Raw genomic sequence first — 19337 nt, 5'->3', positions numbered from 1 at the left:
TCAGGCCACCGTCTTCTAGACGTGCAGCCACAGCTTCTTGATGTGCTTTCCTGCCTCCGGGTCCCCCATCATCTCTACCCCACCCCCCTGCATTCTCCAGCCCGTCTATAAACCAGTCCTGAATGATCTGCCCAAGGCAGCAGGAAGAAGGCCCGGTCTGACCAAACAGGTCTTTCTCTCCAGGTCTCAGGGGCCTGAAGTTCTGGTCAATTCTGGGGACATACGCTGGCTTAACAGCTAGCTCACTGTTGAACACAGCCCAGCTTATCTGATTTATCCTACTGACGTCGGATTTTCCCGGACAGAAAGGAAGGAACATGAAGTGAAAAGGAAGTTTTGACACCGATGAGAAAGTCGGGGGCAGGCCCAGGGCAGGATAATGTGCATGTCCACAGGGCCAGAGGGGATTCCTGGGATTTGGGGAAGTGGCTTCCAGAGAAGGAGTGGCCTCGGTCCTGCAGGGACCGCCCAGAAGGAAGACTGCCCTGAGGAAGGGCCCGCCCTGGGGACAGAGAGGTCTCAGGCGACCAGCTCCCGTGGTGACTGGGTCTCTCTGGGGTGGGACCAATGAAGATCTCCCAGAACATGGTCTGGGGTCTTCCTTCCAGAAGGGAGGGAGAAGCCAGGGAGAGGAAATCGGGGGTGAGGCTGGAGAAGCAGCTCCCATTCTCCCCACTGAGACCTCTGACGTGAGGAGGCGACAGCCCACGTTTCTGCTCTGGGTGGGCAGGGCCTGATTATCAGAGTCTGAAGGAGGCTTTTCACCTTGCTTTCATGGTGATTCTCTACAAAACACAAGCCTCTCTTCCCAACCCCCATCCTCTAGGCCAGCTGCAGAGACGGCCCCCAAAAGCGCCAGCCCCGCCAGCCCCCCATAGTCCTGCAAGGCCAGGTTGAAGCCCAGGCCCTCTCGTGGCTGCCCTGACAAATCCAGGACACCACCCTGCCAGCCCTCCAGCAAGGTGACACCACCGGACTTCTTGGGAAGGGACCACCATGCTCATCTTTGTACCTCTAGGGTAGAGTGTCCTCCAAACGTAACAGGCACTCAGAAAATTAGCCCTATGCCCCCCTCTGCTCAGCCTGCAACGTGCTGTCTTTCCTCTCCATCCTTGTACATCCTCCGAGGCCAAGCCCTTTCCCTGCACTCAGTTGAGAGTATGCCTTTACCGTCCCTCCCAGACCTGTTAGTTATACACTGTATGTGACAGCTGTTCCAAATCTGTAAACAACCAAAAGCTACAAATAAGAAAACCAAACATGAATCAACACTGTGGTGCAAGGTCTTTTTTAAAAATTTATCTGTTGTGTGTATCTCATTGTCCTCAGGATAAAGTCCAGATTCCAACTGTGATATTCAAGTCTCTTCAATATTTGGCTGCTGCCACATGGGGAGATGTTGGTCAAAGGGTACAAACCTCCAGGTATAAGATGAGTCAGTTCTGGGGATCTAATTACTGCATGGTGACTATGGCTAATAATAGTGTATTATATACTTGAAAATTGCTAAGAGAGTAGGTCTTTTTTTAAAAATATTTATTTATTTATTTTTGGCTGCATTGTGTCTTCATTGCGGTGGCTTCTCTGGTTGAGGAGCATGGGCTCTAGGCGTGCGGGCTCTAGAGCGCAGGCTCAGTAGTTGTGGCGCATGGGCTTAGTTGCTCCCGCAGCATGTGGGATCTTCCCGGACCAGGGCTTGAACCCGTGTCCCCTGCATTGGCAGGCGGATTCTTAACCACTGAGCCACCAGGGAAGCCCCCTTGCTAACACTTTTAACAGAATGAATGCTCCTCATGTTGTTTGCCTGCTGTTTCCTCACGATTCGACTGGGGATATGCATCTCTGCTGGCACGCGGCTGCATAGCTAATATGGTGTCTAATCTGGAGGCACTCAGTGGACGTCTGTCTCTCATTGGTGATGTTAATTTTGATCACCAGTTCAAGGTGGTGCCCGATTTCTCTGTAGCTACTTTTAAATGTCTCCCTTGCACATAATAAACAGTCTGTGGGGAGATACTTTAAGACCATGCAAATATCCTGCTTCTCATTAAAATCTCCACTAAATTTAGCATCCATGGATGATTTTTGTCCGTTCTAATCTTTACATTGACGATAGCCATAAAATGACGAGTTTCCAACTCCCACTCTCCCTCCATCCACACTTACCAGGGTCAACTGTATATATAAAATGTGTGTGTGGAGAGAGAGAGAACCCAAATGATAAAGGAACAGGATAAAATTTTAATTGTAAAATTTACCACTCTAGCCATTTTGTGCCACTTTCGGTTCGTCACACCTGTTAAGCACTCCTGGCTAATTCCTATTCATCCTTCAGCCTGGGCTGCCGCAAATGGCGGTACACAACTCCAGGGGGCGCCATTTACATCGTAGCCATGCCAAGTGGCAGCCGTGGGTCTTGGTTTATCGGAACTGCCTGTCTGGAAGCTTTCCCAGATTCCCCAAGTGTCGGTTCGGCATTCCTGCTCTTTGCTTCCACAACTCTGTCTGCTGACCCCATCGGCATCCTTGTTACATTATATCATCATTGTCTTCTTACTTCTCTGCCTCCATCATGGAGATATAAGCTCCTCAAGGGTAGGGCTTTCTCCCTCTTCTTCTCTGCTGTGCCCCGCCCAACATATGTATTCAGCAAATGTCAAATCAGTTAAAGAGGTGGGTCTCATATTTCAGCTTGTTACCTATATGGCTGGCTTCTCCAGTAGAGGACAAAGTCTTTAAGGGCAAGGACCTCACTTAATTCGTCTCTGTATCCTCTTCCCCTCCCCTCAGTACTTGGCACAGGGCCTTGTTCATAACAGGCACTTGAACCTTTGCTGAATGAGTCCATACGTGTATACTGGTCGTTAAGGAAATGCTTTTGCTCTCTTTCCACAGAACTGTACTAAGCTCTGTGGGCAACACCTGTGCGCCAAGTGGCGTGCCCTTTGAACCCTGCTGTTCTGGCACAGCTGGGCCCAGCCCTGCCTGATCACAAGGCACAGGACACGCAGGGGTACGTGGTCAGGGTCATCAGGGTTCCCGTCACTGAGTGCGTCTCTGAGAGTGACCAAGGGCTGTCCAGGACCCATCCTGAGGCCTGAAGCCTTCCCACATGACAGTCCCTGGCTCCTCCCATGGAACCTTCCCAGGAGCTCCTGGCCGAACTATACACACTCGGTGAGCTGACTTTGGATGTCTTTCTGGTGCTAGGTCATTTGGAAGGCACGCCGCTCTGTGTCGGGCTGATGCAGAAGCAGGAGAGACCTGGCGAGAAGGCCTAGGAGGAGCTGGGCTGACCACCCCGCCCTTTGAAGAGCATGGGGCACCCCTGTTGTCTGGAGCATAGCCTGCCAATCCGGTAGAATGACTTCTGATGACCGCCAAGATCTGGACCTGGATTCCAGGCTGTCTTCTTGCTCTGCAGCCGCTCAGGGCCGAGGCCCATTGCCATAACAGCATACACATCTTTGGGGAGGCTGAGCGCTGCACCCAGCTCGGCAGCCAGAGCAACTCTTCCCAGAAGGCACTGGCTGGGGAAGCTCTCGACAGGGCTCTGATCACACTCTAGAGGCAGAGAGGGGCCCCAGAGCAGCCCCAGGCAAAAGTCAGCATAGTGACACAACCCTGCCTTTATACAGAACTTTTATCCTTCATACGGGCTGTTGTTTCGGTTTTCCTCTCTAAGATAGCAGTCGGCTTTTTCCCAATAGGAAAATAAAAATGCACCAAGGGGCCCCAGGTCAGTAAGTGAAACCCTTGAAACTTACAGCTAGGGAATGGCTAAATTCAGGAAAATAGATCTAACACAGGAACCACTAACATTAAAAGTTTTATTTTTATTTCAAAAGCACTTAGGGCTTCCCTGGTGGCGCAGTGGTTGAGAATCTGCCTGCCAATGCAGGGGACACGGGTTCGAGCCCTGGTCTGGGAAGATCCCACATGCCGCGGAGCAACTAGGCCCGTGAGCCACAACTGCTGAGCCTGCGCGTCTGGAGCCTGTGCTCCGCAACAAGAGAGGCCGCGATAGTGAGAGGCCCGCGCACCGCGATGAAGAGTGGCCCCCACTTGCCGCAACTAGAGAAAGCCCTCGCACAGAAACGAAGACCCAACACAGCCATAAATAAATAAATAAATAAAATTTAAAAAAAAAAGCACTTATGTAGCATTTACCGTATGCCAGGGACGGTTTTAAACGCTTTACAATCGAACACATTAAATTCTCAAAACAATCTTTTAAAGTAGGTACAGGTGTCATCCCCATTTTACAGTTGAAGAAAACGGAGGTACAGAGAGGTTAAATAACTTGCCTAAGGTCACACAGCTGCTAAGTGGCAGACTCAGGATTCCAGCCCAGGTAGTGTGACCCCAGACTCTTTTCTCTTTACTCTTCTGCCCTGCTGCCTCCCTGGGTTTGCAAACATTGTGGGAACAGAGCAGGACAAGGAGTGGCCCTTCTCCTCCCCACTTTCCTTTCTTCCTTAGGTGCTTTCATTACAGATCAAGTAGACTCCAACCTGTCCCCTAGTCACATGAGGAGGAGAGTGAGAGAGCAAGAGAGAGAGAGGGAGGGTGAGAGAGACAGAACGCGAATGAGGGCACTGTCTGAATGCTTGGATGCTTCTGGAAAAGCCAGCTCTGGCAGGGGCTGAGGCACACCGCAGCGGTTCAGAAACTCCTGCATTTTATTTCCTGAGCCAAAATTCCGAGCTGAATGAGACTCCCCGAAGATGAGCATGGCATCCAAATCTCTTTAACCCTAGCCTCAGGCAACCACTACCACCAAAGAGCAGCCAGAGCTCAGCTTTGGCTTGACACCAAAGAGAGCAGGGAAGAAAATGAGTGCACCAGGATGGTGTTTCCGAGCTCTAAAGTGAAAGATAATGAGTCGTTTATAGTAAGCAGGGCCCCAGTGGCCTCTTTGTAAATCTCAGTCCTGAGAAAGTACAGCCAGAGCCGCGAGCCCAAACAGGTAACTTGCTGATACGCCCGTGGGGACATCAACCAGACAGTATGGACAGGGCTGGGATGAGGGCAACAAACTTTGGAGCAAACAAACATGCAACCAACATACTTTTTTGGAAGGCCTATGTGTTTGGCCCTCTGCTGGGCACCGGGAATGCAAACGTGAGTAAGAATGCTACTGTTTGTGGGGCTTCTCTGGTGGCGAAGTGGTTAAGAATCCGCCTGCCAATGCAGGGGACACAGGTTCGAGCCCTGGTCTGGGAAGATCCCACATGTCACGGAGCAACTAAGCCCGTGCGCCACAACTACTGAGCCTGCGTGCCTAGAGCCCGTGCTCCGCAACAAGAGAAGCCACTGCAATGAGAAGCCCACGCACCGCAACGAAGAGTAGCCCCTGCTCGCTGCAACTAGAGAAAGCCCGCGCGCAGCAACGAAGACCCAACGCAGCCAAAAATAAATAAATTAAAAAAAAAAAAAGAATGCTACCGTTTGTGCTGACATATGTATGCTTGCATCTTCATAGATGATCTCTGGAGGGGACCGGCGGAACGCGGGAACAGAGATTACATTACCTGGGGGTGGTTAGAGAACGGTGGTGGGAGGGCGACCACGTTGCCACTGCAAACCCTTTATGCCTTGTGAGTTTGGTATCAGAGACACATGTTACCTGTATATTACCTCTGCAAAAAATAAATGACGTAAGAGGGAGAGACAAACGTGAAGACATGTAAATGGGGAAATAAACAGGATAAGGGCTCACAAAGGCGTGTTCAAAGAGCTTTGGGTTGTGGGCAATGGAAGAACCAGGACATAAAGACTGAACTTACCAATTTGTCTTCCTGGCTTGGGACACAGGCCAGGCTTTAGCCGTGATAGTTATTTCCAAGAGGTCTTTTTACCATGTCCTAGCTAGGAAAAAAACCTGTATGTTTTCTAGTCTTTTTTTCCAAACATGTCCCATGAGGAAACTGCTAATGTGACAAGAGTTCAGAGGCAGGTGAGGCCCGCACAAGGCAGAAGGGATTTGGCCTCCTTCCACACGCTTTGGCCTCCTCCCCTCTTCACAGACAAAGGTGACTGCGAGGATAACAGCCATTCACCTGGCAAACACGCACCCGTCCCCAGCCGGGCCCGCCCCGGGCACAGAGAAGTGCTTCCCAACAGGCTTGGGGTCCAGCTGGTCGACGGCCAGCACCACCTGCTCACCCCGGCCTCAGTCGGCTGAGGAACTGGCACAGGTCTGAGAACAAGGGTCGAGAAAGCAGATTCTGGTGGTTTTCAGGATAACAAGTGGACACAGTCAGTTTTCTAGTGTGGAGTGTTTTTTCTGGATTGTATGCTGACAGTCTTTAATCCTGGTCTGACTTTCCCTCACATGTCCGTCCCCCGGGATACCTGCCGGCTTCCTTTCTCCAAAGCCCAACGGGTCTGCTGGGAGAATAATAATAATGTGAGGATCATTATGACCACCACCCTTACGGAATGCTTCCGTGGGCCAGGCTGGGGCTAAGTGCTTTACATGCATTGTATTTCACGCAGTCTTCACAAACACCCAGGGAGGAAGGGACTCTGGCTCTCTTCGTTTTACAGATGAAGAAACTCAGCTTCAGAGAGACAAACAGCTAGTAAGTGGTGGTGACCAGACAGTGTGGTTATGAACCTGTAACCGCTGTGCTATTAAGGCTTTTATGCACTCTGAGGTACTGCCTCTCATAAAGTTCATTTTATTTTTTATTTTATTTATTTATTTTTGGCTGCGTTGGGTCTTAGTTGCTGCGCGTGGGCTTTCTCTAGTTGCGGCGAGCGGGGTCTACTCTTCGTTGCGGTGCGCGGGCTTCTCATTGCGGTGGCTTCTCTTATTACGGCGCGCGGGCTCTAGGTATGCAGGCTTCAGTAGTTGTGGCACGTGGGCTCAGTAGTTGTGGCTCGCGGGCTCTAGAGAGCAGTCTCAGTAGTTGTGGTGCACGGGCTTAGTTGCTCCGCGGCATGTGGGGTCTTCCCGGACCAGGGCTCGAACCCCTGCCCCCTGCATTGGCAGGCAGATTCTTAACCACTGCGCCACCAGGGAAGTCCAAAGTTCATTTTAATATTAGCCTAATCCAACCCTATTTAGGAAGGGAAATGTGCTGCCAAAAAATCACTTATGATACCCTAAAGCTAAATATAAAAGGTTTTTCTATTGTCTCTTGTTCGGGGCTATTTAGGCCAAGGCTTCCCTCCAAGGGCCTAGGTAACCAAGGGTTATATGGGTGCATACCATTTGAACAGACAGGAAATGAGCCCAGCTCAGCTGGCCCTGAGTCAAGGCCTGAGAAAGATCTGCTTATAAAATCAGCATGGAAATGAAAGCCTTAGACCAGGCCCTAGGGTTAAAAAATGCCAAAAACCTCCTGCCAGTTTACCACCCCTGGGGTGGGAGTGGGGAAGGTACCACCTGGGATGAGCATTTTGCAGCTGATAGCTGAGGGTTTTGTGGGTAGAAGCTGACTTCTAGGTCCCATTGGGTCATCACCTTGGAATTGTAGATACGTGTTTAGGGTCCAGAGCAAAGAAACTTTCTGACTCCCTTATTCCATACTCTCGGTTTAGTCCCACCGGGGCTGCCCCTGCAGGGAGAGAGCCCTGGGGCCCTTCTCTTCCTTAGCTTGCTGTCAGTTGTTAATTTTGTGTCAGCTAGGCTAAGGGATGCCCATTGTTTCTGGGTGTGTCTGTCAGGGTGTCTCCGGAAGAGATCAGCATTTGACTCGGTTGTAGAAGTAAAGACGGTCACCCTCCCCGATGTAGGCGGGCATTATCCAGTCTGTTGAGGGCTCCCCACCCCAAAAGAACAAAAAGGCAGAAAAAAGTCAAATCTGCTCTTTTTGCTTCATCCATCTTCTACTTCCCTCAGACATTGCTGCTCCTGGTTCTTGGGCTTTTAGACTTGGACCTGGACTTATGCCATAGGCCACCTGGCTCCCAGGCCTTCAGACTCCAACTGAGTTACACCACCAGCTTGCAGATGGCAGGTCTTGGGACTTCTTGGCCTCCATAATCACATGAGCCAATGCCTATTTTATGTATACATTCTGTTTCTCTGGAGAACCCTGACTAATACACTTGCTCTCATGGATTTGCTTTCCTCTTCTAACATGCTGAGGCTGGAGACCAAGAGGACTTCTCTAGCAATAATCACTGGAGACACTCCCTCATATCACTTCCCTGGCTTCTTCATGCTGAGGTGAGGACTCAGCTGCCTCCCATGCCTGGCCCGCAGGTCCTGCTGCACCGGCCCCATCGCAGCAGCCTCCGTCCTTGCCAATGCAGACCCGGCGAGCCAGCCGCGTGAAGTCACCCGCCAACTCTGAAGACATCGGCTCTTTCCTTCTGCCTGGAATGTCCTCCCCACTCTGCTCTCACAACTCCTGCCTCTTTACCTTCAACAACTCAGGGTAAAACCCACCTCCTACGCACCTGCCATTGTGTCTTCCAAGTTTTTTCTATATTCAATATGTAGCACTTTGCTTTATTGTTACTATTAACAATAACGAGGACTCCAGCTACCGTTCATTGAGTGCTGTTTGTTAGGCTCTCTCTCATTTACACATTATCTCACTGAAACGCCACAACTGCTCTGTGACATCTCACAGAGAGTGCTGTTATTACTCTCCCCATTTTCCAGATGCGGAAACTGAGGCTCAGGGAGGTTAAGTGGCTTGCCCTAGGACATGGAGCTAAGAAGTGGTAGAGCTGGGATCTGAACCTAGGCCTCTCTGATCCCAGAGTCATTCTCTGAACTAATGTGGATTCAGTTCGTTAAAGGAGTCCAGAAAGCACTTGGATCCTCACTCTTTGCAGTGAAACCCACTTGGGAGGTCTCTGCATCTTTCTGACCTCATACCTGTCTCCCCTTTTATTTATTATTATTATTATTTATTTATTTACTTACTTACTTTTATTTATTTATTTTTGGCTGCGTTGGGTTTTCGTTGCTGTGCGCGGGCTTTCTCTAGTTGCGGAGAGCAGGGGCTGCTCTTTGTTGGATGCGCGGGCTTCTCATTGCGGTGGCTTCTCTTGTTGCGGAGCATGGGCTCTAGGCACACAGGCTTCAGTAGTTGTGGCACGAGGGCTCAGTAGTTGCGGCTCGCGTGCTCTAGAGCGCAGGCTCAGTAGTTGTGGCGCATGGGCTTAGTTGCTCTGCGGCATGTGGGATCTTCCTGCACCAGGGCTCGAACCCGTGTCCCCTGCATTGGCAGGCGGATTCTTAACCACTGCGCCACCAGGGAAGTCCCTATTTCCCCTTTTAGTTTGCAGCCATTTCCAGGCAGTCTCCTTTCAAAAATAACAAGTCCCCTTGCTTCTCCTCTTCCCATCATCCCTTTCTTTCCATTTCCACTGCCACCGCCCTAGCCTGTCCTAATCCTCTCCCAGTTACAGCGGCCTCGCACCCGCACCTCCTCCCCTCCTGCCCTGCAGCCCACACCTCACCCCACTTTGCATATGAGGTTCCCGCCGCCTACAGGGAAAAAGTTCAAAGTCCCCAAACTTCCTCTCAGCCAAAAATACTGACTGATGGACTACTGTATACAAAGCACTCCTCCGAAATCTGCTCCAGCCTCAGGGCTGTGATCACAATGGCTACCAAGTGTCCCTGTGGGTTGCCGCGGGTACTTTACACACTCTCTGTCATTGAATCTTCAGGACAGTCCTGCGAGGTGAGTATTATCATCAGAAGGGAAGATGAGTCTCAGGGATGTTAGACAACTCTGTGTCCCTCTAGTCTCCGTTTGTCTCTTGTCCTGACTCGTGATTCATGGGAAGCTTTGGTCTCAACTTGGCCAAATTAATTCATCTCCCTCCCTCCCTTTCTCCCCTCCCTCCCTCCCCGCTTCCTTCCTTCCTTCCTTCCCTCCACAAATACTTATTGAGAGCCTACTACATGCCAAGGACTGTGGATACGATAGCAAAAAACTACCCGCTGGCACTTGCAGTTTCCAACCATTCATTCCTTCCTGCCTCGCACCTTTACTCAGGCCATTCCTCTGTCTAGATGGTCTTCCCTGTGTTTCTTTACCAAAATCCAATCCAATCCTCAAGGCTGATCTCGAGACTTGTGCCCGTGGTGGAGCCTCCCCTGACCGTCTACCCACAGTGATTTCTGGAGTCATTCATTTGACACTTACCATCTGGATAACTCAAGTGTCTGGACAAGTCACTTGGCACATGCCAGACCTTCTTGTATCCTTAACTGCCATGTTTATGTATGGATCTTGTAACCTTGAGTTAACTGTTCACCTCATCACCTGGGAAACATTTTCATCCTCCTCAAGAAGCATTTACCCGAGTGCCTACTACGTATTTTTAGCAGTGGAAAAAGTGATGAACCTTTGTGGAGCCTCTTCGATTTAACAAAAAGCTTTCATAAATATTTTATCATTTGATTGTCACAAAACGCTACCACTTCCACTTAATTTTTTTGACTTAAAAATGTAATGTAAATTACTCCATAAACAAATATATTCTCCTCATGAAAATGGAAACATTATAGGTCTGGCTACAGTAGACGTTGATCACCCCTACTCCACCCCACTCCAGACCCTCTTAGAGATACGTTATGAAGACACTGAGGCTCAGAGAGGCAACACGATTTGCCCAAGGTCACGCAGCTAGCATGTGGGAATTTTCTGACTCTCCATCTCTTGTTTCCATTTTTCCACGCTGCCTCCCATGAGGGCAGGCACCCTGTTTATATCTGTGTCCCGGGTGTCCAGCACAGGACTCTGCACTGAAGCCCGGGCTCGGCAAATGTTGCCATATCCGTGGGCTTCCCTGCAGACAGGCTTCCTCTGCACAAGGCACTGCCTCTGGAGGTGGGCTATACCAGTCCCACCCGGTTAGTGAAGGCTCAGGTGTCAAGGGAGGCCATGCAGGCATCCCGCTAGGCGCCTCTTCTGCCAACCCTGGGCTCTGTGACATCAGGGACCCTGAGAGTCTCCCTGGGGAGTCATTACAGCGGGACCTCGTAGAGGCAAGTCAAGTGTTCGCTGGGCACTCGCTATGTGGCTACCGGTGCGCCAGGGGCCGCGTGTGGTGCGGGGGAGAAATACAAGGTATGATATGTTGTGAAGCCAAGACTTCCCAATACATCCGACACAGCGAACCAGCCAGCACATATCCGAGTTCTAAATTATGCAAGCGCGGATGATGCTTTAGGGGATCAGGGGAGGAAGACTGTGGTCGCAGTGGTCAGAGCAGGCTTCCTGGAGGAGGTGGGCTGGCCCGAGATGGTTGGAGAGCTGCCTGCGTTTAGGGCGCCGCACTCCCAGCCGCCGGGCAGCAGCGCCGGGCCGAGCAGAGAAGCAGCGCGCCCTCTGCAGGCAGCTGCGAGGAGGCGGCTGAGCCCTGCGAGGCGAGTTCGCCATTGGCGGCGGCGGCTGCGCGGCGGGTCTCCTAGCCTGTATCTCTCATCCAGCCTGGCGCTTCCAGCGGCTTTCAGTCGCCATCATGCCCACAGCAGCCGCGTTTTCCCCTCAGGGTGTGCCCGGCCCTCCTCTCTCCTAGGTAGTTGCCTTCAGTCGCCCCCGTGGCGGGAGGGGACATCTCCCTCTGCTACTCTTCCCCCACTCCCCGTCCGCAGCAAAGACTATTGTAGCTAACATGCCGAGAGCGCCCCCTACAACGTTTCCCTTGAAAAAACCAGCACCTCAAGGGACGAGGCTGGCGGTCTCCAGAGAGCCCCGCCGTCATTTAACACTTAAGCACATACTCTGTGCCAAGCTCTGTTCCATGCGCCTCGCAAGTACTGACTCATTTAATCCGCACTACAGTGCTCTTTTTGACCCCATTTTACAGCTGAGCAAGCTGAGGCACTGAGAACTTAGCACCTTGTCCACCGCCTGGCCTCACAGCTGGAAAGAGGCAGAGCCATCTTCTAACCACTACACCAAGGCCTCTCCTGATGCTGCAGACCACTCTCCTTCATCGGATCTCCCTGGTCATTTTCCAGGAACCACATAATCCTGCAGTGCTTCCTGGCCCTCTCTTAAGTGGGGGGCCTCTGCTTTCAGGGTTTTCAGCTGCAGGTGCTATATATATATATATATATATATGGCTTGCCTCAGTTATCCACATCTGGAAAATGGTAATCATAGCACCTGCATCATAAAGCAGCTGAAAGGATTAAATGAGAGAATCCATACACAATTAGAAGAGTGTCTGGCCCACAATAAAAAGCTCTAGAAATGACAATGGGTGAGCAATAAGAGAGCAAATCCCTGGGGGCTTCCCACCCACCTTCAAGAGAGAGAGAGCAAACCCACTTGCCTTCAGAGCAGATCAAAGAGGGTCACATTCACTCTAGGGTTCTCATCGGCTTTCTGTGGCTGGGTCTGTCTTAGAGGCTGGGAACATCAGGCCCAGGCACAGGAGTATGTCTGGCCTAATCAGCCCTAATAAGTCACGTGGGTGTGCAGTCGGTACAGCTCTGATGGCAGCGTCCTCAGGTGCCCCAGTAACATGCCTATTCCTCTCCCCTTGGAGTGGCCTGAGTCATCTTGTGTGACAGTCAGTGTTCAGCATTGTCACCATCACAACCAGATACCCATCAAGCACTTACTCTATGGAGGGATCCGTGTTTGGGGTTCGTGATTGAATAGGCAGCATATGTCCACAGGTTGCTAGGAGGACTTGCTGTGGAGTCACACCTATTTTTCACACAGATTTGGGAGGGGGGTTTCTAAGACCCTGGCTCTAGCATGGACAATATAGCAGCAGTATGGGAACCCGGTGATTTCCAAACCCCTGCTATATCCAGAGCCTCCCTCTAAGCCCAGGAGCTGGGCAAACAATAGATGCCAATCAAGAAGGCCCTGTGCAATTTATTACTGCAGAGTCGTTCCCAGGGAGCAAGATGCTGGATCCAGCCAATATTCACTCCTGCGGGAGCACAGTTTACATGTTCATTCATTCATCCTCTCATTCATTTCTCCCTCCAATGGACATTTACCACACGTCCGCTCTGTGTTAAGTTCTCTGCTCCATGTTAGGAATGTAAAGAGGAACAAGACAGCCCCTAATGGAGACAGACAAGTAAATACTTAGTCATCATACAATGACACAAACATTATAATTCATTGGCTTAATAATTTCTTGAATAACTACTATGTGCCGGGCACTGTTCTAGGCACTGGGGATACAACCATGAATTGAACAGACAAAATTCCTTGGCTCATGGAGCTGACATAAGTAGACTACTTTAGCAGTTCAAAGGAAAGGGCAGCGAGCACTGGCTAGTGGAGTCTGGGAAGGCTTGCAGAAAAAGGCGTGATGGCACCTGGGTCCTGAAGGACCGTGCCTTGACAGAGAGGTAGGGAAGGGCAGGTGGGCCAGGGCAGGGGGCGGGGGGTAACTGCGGACAAAACCCGCCTGCCATTCTAGTAAACAAAGAATGTTGCCCGCCATCAGGCCAGAAGCCACTGCAGCTGCACCCCCAGCCCAACACGGAGCACCCTGAGGGGAATTCAGAAAGGAGAAAAACAGGATACTGGCTATAGATAGTTAAGATGCATATCTAAGGAATGATTTCAATGAGCCCAGATTCTTGCATCTTCCCATACATAGAAAAGCGCTAAAATCATTAACTTGAGGTGCATGTTTTTGTGATTAGCAGTAATCTTTTGATGTTCGACCACAGTTTGTTTTTCAGCAAAAACTCCTATATATCCTGGCTCCTCCCTTGCCTCTTTGGAACAGTTCCTCAGAGCTCTCTGAGCTGTCTGAGAGGCTGTCTCCCCGGGTGCAGTCCTCAGTAAGGTCCCCGAATAAAACATAACTCACAACTGTTAGGTTGAGCGTTTTTCTGTAGTCCACATAATAGTACAGCAAAGCTTAGAAATATGAACGTGAATGCCTGGTGAGGGAATGGCAAGCAGCTTGGTTTGGGACTTTGGAGCATGAGCAGAAGTAGCAGGACAAGAGGCACAAGTTACTGTCTCTCCATAGCTGGTGCAATCAGCTAAAACAGACCAACGCCCGGGTGTCAGCATTTTGCTGAGATGGCCCCTCCCAACCCCTAACCCTGGCAAGAGGTGAGGGGGCGCCAAACACCAAGTGGTCATGTGGTTGTGTTAGTTGGGTTGGGCCTTACCCAATGGCCCAATAACCCAATAACCCCAGCCTCAGGCAAATAACATCAGAAGGGGGCTCAGCGTTCCTTGCTAAGAGCCTCCTTTTAAAAGGAGGGTCTGGGGGCTTCCCTGGTGGTGCAGTGGTTAAGAATCCGCCTGCCACTACAGGGGACACGGGTTCGAGCCCTGGTCCGGGAAGATCCCACATGCCACAGAACGACTAAGCCCATGAGCCACAACCACTGAGCCTATGCACCACAACTACTGAGCCCGTGTGCCACAACTACTGAGCCCGCATGTCACAACTACTGAAGCCTGCGCGCCTAGAGCCCGTGCTCTGCAACAAGAGAAGCCCGCACACCCCACAAAGAGTAGCCCCCTCTCGCCGCAACTAGAGAAAGCTCATGCACAGCAACGAAGACCCAACGCAGCCAAAAATAAAATGAATAAAATAAATAAATTTAAAAGGAGGGTCTGTCCTGAAAAAGCTAGGGAAACTTGAATAAAATCAAATGTAGCTTTAGGTTCAAGTAATTATTCTTAAACAATAATTCTTAAATTGGCTGGAATAGTAAATAACCCATACTCTAAAAATGAACTCTGTAAACAGTGCTTTGGTTATCACAATTTCTATTTAATTGAATATTTGTCAGGTGGATTTTGTCTATTGTTGAAACTAGCCAGCTTTCATATTTTAATATATTTTATGACTGAAAATAAGTAGTTGGACAGGATAGCCTTGAAGTTCTCTTTGAAAGTCAAGGACAGCTCAGAGTACGTTACCTTACCTCTTTAAGCCTCAGTTTCATCAGCTGTAAAATGGAGCTAATAACAATACCTACCTCTCAGGGCTGTTGAGAGGGTCAGGAGAGTTAATCCATGCGAAGTGCTTAGCACAACATTGGCATATAGGAGGTCAAAATAATTAGCTATGATCCTGATTCTGTAGTTTTAGAGAAATCATGGTATTTGGTTGTATCGATTGTTTAATCAGCAGAAGCAAGCTTAACAATCCAATGTGTCTAGATCTAGAAATTCTGAAAAGGGCCACAGTCCTCGGTAGAAGACTTAAGAAATGATATTGTATCTGATTCTGTAAAAAAATATATATATGTGTGTGTGTGTATAACTGAATCACTTTACTGTACACCTGAAACTAACACAACACTGTAAATCAACTACATTTCAATAAAAATTTAAAAAAAAGAAACCAAACGGTATTGTAACCCAAACAAGAAAAGTTGATTCCCAATCTTCCTGGTGGACAAACTGAGGCACTAACCCATGATGAGGTGTGACGTGACCCAAGACAGACAGAGAAACATGGAGCTGAAGTGGGATTACAATTTCAATGGCCAAACTCCCAGCTTTTAAATCCTAATTGGCAAACAGCATGCTTTTACCCAGAAGTGCAAGCACTTTTACCCCCTGACCTTCACTTCTAGGGTAAGCCCACTACAAGGCTCAAATTTCGTAACAAAGGGACTCCTGATTCCTGAACTTAATTGCAAGAGTGAAAGAAGATCTTTTGCTTCCAAAGGTCTTGGTGTGTTGCCTCTCCCCAGCAGCTTCTTTCCCTAGGGACTCACGTCGTAGACTTGGGTAATCAGGCCGGGACCTCATGGGTTCCTTGGAATACTACAAGAGCAAAGGGAACCCCGGTGATCACATAGTGCCCCTGGGCCAGCAGGGCAGTGGGGTCTGGGTATGAGGCAGGATGGATTTATTTTTGGCCTTTGCTCCCTTGAATAGTCAGTGTTGTAAAATAAGTGCTCTAACTTAGAGTTCAGGATTACCACTATAACCACGTTTCTATTCAGTCCACTCCAAGTGTCCTTTTCTTTCTTTACAACCTTTTCTTTGTTCATGTGTGTGTGTGTGTGTGTGTGTGTGTGTGTGTGTGTGATTCACTGTCTATAGGACATGTGGCATTTTCTTGAGACTGTTTCAGAAATCTGTAGGTCAGGGATAAATCCATTACATCAGTCTCCCATGAATGAAACAAAAATCATTTAAAGCATTCCAATAAAACAATAACAGTCATAATAATAGCAAAACTGTGTAAAGCAGGTGCCCACATTGTTCTAAGCACTTTACACATATTAACCTTGCTAATCGTCACACTATTCCTATGAGGTAAGTACTGTTGTTATCCACTAATGGCAGATGGGGAAACTGAGGCACGAAGCAGTTAAGTAAAAATCGGATAGCTGTGGGGAAGTCCCTGGAAGTCCAGTGGTTAGGACTCTGTGCTTGCACTGCAGGGAGCACGGGTTCGATCCCTGGTCGGGGAACTAAGATCCTGCATGCTGAGTGGTAAGGCCAAAAAAAAAAAAAAAAAATTGCACAGCTGTCAAGTGAGAAAGTTTGGTATTTGAAAATGAGACCTCTAGTCCAAAAGAGTCTCATGAACGAGTCCTGAGTGGGAAGATGGGGAGCAGTGGGGAGACCAGGTGACAAGGAAGTCCCAGACCTGGGTGACGCCTGTGCCTGATGTACAGGGCTGCCTCCAGATTCCTTTATCTATTCCAGCTCCACCAGCAGGAATAGATGCAGGTTTTGTGGGGATATCAGTTTATATAATTATATATAATCTGGGTGCCCTCTTTTAAAAAACACAAACATATCTTTTGAACATTTTACAAAACCAGATGACCAAATGAATATGTTGCCACGGTGCCTCCCAGGGCTGGAAAGGGGCCCGTGCAAGGGGCGGCTCCGAGGCTGAGGCATCATTAGGTTCGCGGCATGTCTCTCTGCCATGAGGGAGTACATTTGCTCCTCGCCCAGCAGGGCCTTGGAAGCTCATTTAGATGGAAGACTTTCCCTTTTCACTCCCAAACACGAGGCCCTCAGAAGTTGATCTGTCAAGAGTGGTCTAGCACAGACTTGGCCCTGGTTATGTCTTTATGGCCACAACTATCTCTGCTGTGGGAGTGAAAACATTAGGGACGGTGAAACATGTCGGGAGATTAGATCCCACAAGTTCCCTTAAATCTCAACAGTGCTAAATTTCCTCCCTGCGTTACAAAAGTCACGCAAGGAAACGAAATCCCAGGATGGACGCTCACCATCAAAATGAGACCCCTCCTCGACTGACAGTCATGGAAAAACCATGGATTAATACTCTTTTCATGTCACTCAGTTGTGTCTCCGAAGAGGGAACAGTGAAAATACTGCCCAGTCTGTCACTTGAACATTGTTTATATTTGTTGCCAGGATACCGAAGGCTCTTTTAAGCCTTTGGCTAAGAAGAACACCATGCATCTGAACTTGTTCACCTGCACTTAAAGCAAATAATGGCTGAAATGATGGGAAAGCTTCTCCAAACATTTTGAGTGGACCGCAAGGCATTTTTGTGTGTGTCCAGAAATTGTAGCATCCAATATTTGTTGTTCCAATAAATCTCCACCTGCATACCGAAGTGCACATTACACATAATAAAATGAGGCTCTGAAAAGACTGAAGTTAATTATTTTGAGGTAAATCAGACCACCTTTGACCCAAACTCTGAGCTGTAATTTTGTTGCTCAGCTTCTTGGTCCCGAAATTAATGTAAATCTTTACAATCGTAATTTTATTTGCCAACGCCAACCCTCCCACACAGTCTGCAAATGACTGTTCTGAGTCAGAGACTATTCACTTACGACTGTGTTAGATATTTTAAAATGTTCTCGGGAAGGATTCAATCACCTAATCCCAGTCCTTTCACAGATTCTGCTTTATGTAAAAATGATGGACCCAGAGAACATCTAAACTGGAAGGACTTTAGAGGAGAAATTAAGGTTGTGATGTGAAAAGTGACTTGCCCCCGGGTCACTCAGCGACAAAAGCTAAAAGCGCAAAGGAAAGTACTGGCTTCCTTTTAAGGTTTTAATAAAGGGTCACACTTAGAAATCCTTGCTCAGGGTCCAGAAGCGACCCTTTCCCTACCCTCCTGCCTCTGACAGCGTCTGAGTCCTCATGCCCACAGTCTGACACTGGTCTAAAAGAATCATGCCATTTTGAATCCAAGCAGTCAGAATATGATTCAGATAAAAACAAATCAGCTACTCTTACAACAAGATGCATTACATTTTTTTTTTTTGGATGGATAGACAAGAAACTGTTCATAATGGTTACTTTTGAGGAGGGGGATTAGGGATGGGAGAGGGAGGACAGGGAAATGTTTGCTTTTCATTTTATATCTTTTCTTTACTGTTCAACTTTGATGACCATGTACAGATATTAACTGTGTTGAAAACCTAAAAAACAAATTAGAAATACTATGCTCACGAACTTCACAGGAGAAATGAAATTTACCACAGGAACACGGACGCTTGAAAATCTAGCATCCGGTACAGCAATACTTTAAGATTTTTTCTACTGAAGTGTCCATAATGACAGAGAAGGCTGAAAGGTTTCCCCCTGGGGTCTGAGGGCAGTGCCAGAAATGGTCCTCTATACACAAGAACTCTCTTTGCAGCTTTAAAACACATTCAAATTGTGCAATAGACTCTCTAACATATCCGCATCTCTTTTAATACAAAAATAATGGCTTAAATGACTTACCATCCACGACAACTGCCCCTATGGGGAGACACCCCTGGTTTCTTTCTCCAGCGGTTGGAGCACCCGGAGCACACTGCCTTCAGTGACTGAGCGGAGTGGCCCCTGGAATGGGGAGCACGGCTGTGTGCGAGCTGACCTGTATTCTGGCTCTCTCACCTGGAATCAGGCTTCACGGATGCTGTTAGGCTTTGAATAGTAACAAAACAACGGCATAAATTAGGGGGTTGCTAAGATTGTGTACCATCAATGTTCGCATGAGCATAATGGACATAATGAATTCTATAGCACTATCCTGCACAGCTTGGAGAGATTAAAACCACTTTGTCTTTAAATTAAATTTCAAAAATCATTGAACAACAAGAATAGAAAGAGAGAGAGAAAAAAAAACACCTCATCTGTCAGCCACCCAATTGTAGGAAGCACCACTTCTTTCTTTCTGATCATTAATGCTCGGTCCTAGGTTTATTTTAATAGCTGCCAGCTCAGTGAGTCCACATCCATTGTAATAACCATAAAGGGGGCTTGGGTTCTCTTGTATTGTGGTTTGCAGCCCTAAGTGGAGAGCCTCTTATCCCCTTTCAGGAACAAATTCTCTGAAAAAGACCTAAGCTGACGTTTATTTTATATAAATTCTGCAAAAAATAGTATGTGTAGGCTGTTGCAGAGAAAGAAAAGTGGATTTGAATTCATTTTTAAGTAGTTCTCTGCTTGGGCAGATCT

General features: G+C 48.6%; 1 protein-coding gene across 3 annotated transcripts in view; it reads left to right on the top strand.

The window, feature by feature from the left end:
* Positions 1-17370, top strand: part of STEEP1 (STING1 ER exit protein 1) — an 86661-nt gene extending 69291 nt beyond the window's left edge. For 2 of the 3 annotated variants that reach the window (XR_009500143.1, XR_009500141.1), the window contains one exon: positions 3211-4110. The gene's annotated coding sequence lies outside the window, so the exon portion shown is untranslated. Of the gene's footprint in view, positions 1-3210; positions 4111-17285 lie in introns of those variants that run through there. The other variant, XR_009500142.1, reaches the window with a different exon arrangement.
* Positions 17371-19337: the final 1967 nt, after the last annotated feature.

This window comes from Balaenoptera ricei, chromosome X (genome assembly GCF_028023285.1).
Source record: "Balaenoptera ricei isolate mBalRic1 chromosome X, mBalRic1.hap2, whole genome shotgun sequence".
Taxonomy (NCBI): Eukaryota; Metazoa; Chordata; class Mammalia; order Artiodactyla; family Balaenopteridae; genus Balaenoptera; species Balaenoptera ricei.
This window is presented reverse-complemented; position numbering and strand designations above follow the sequence as displayed.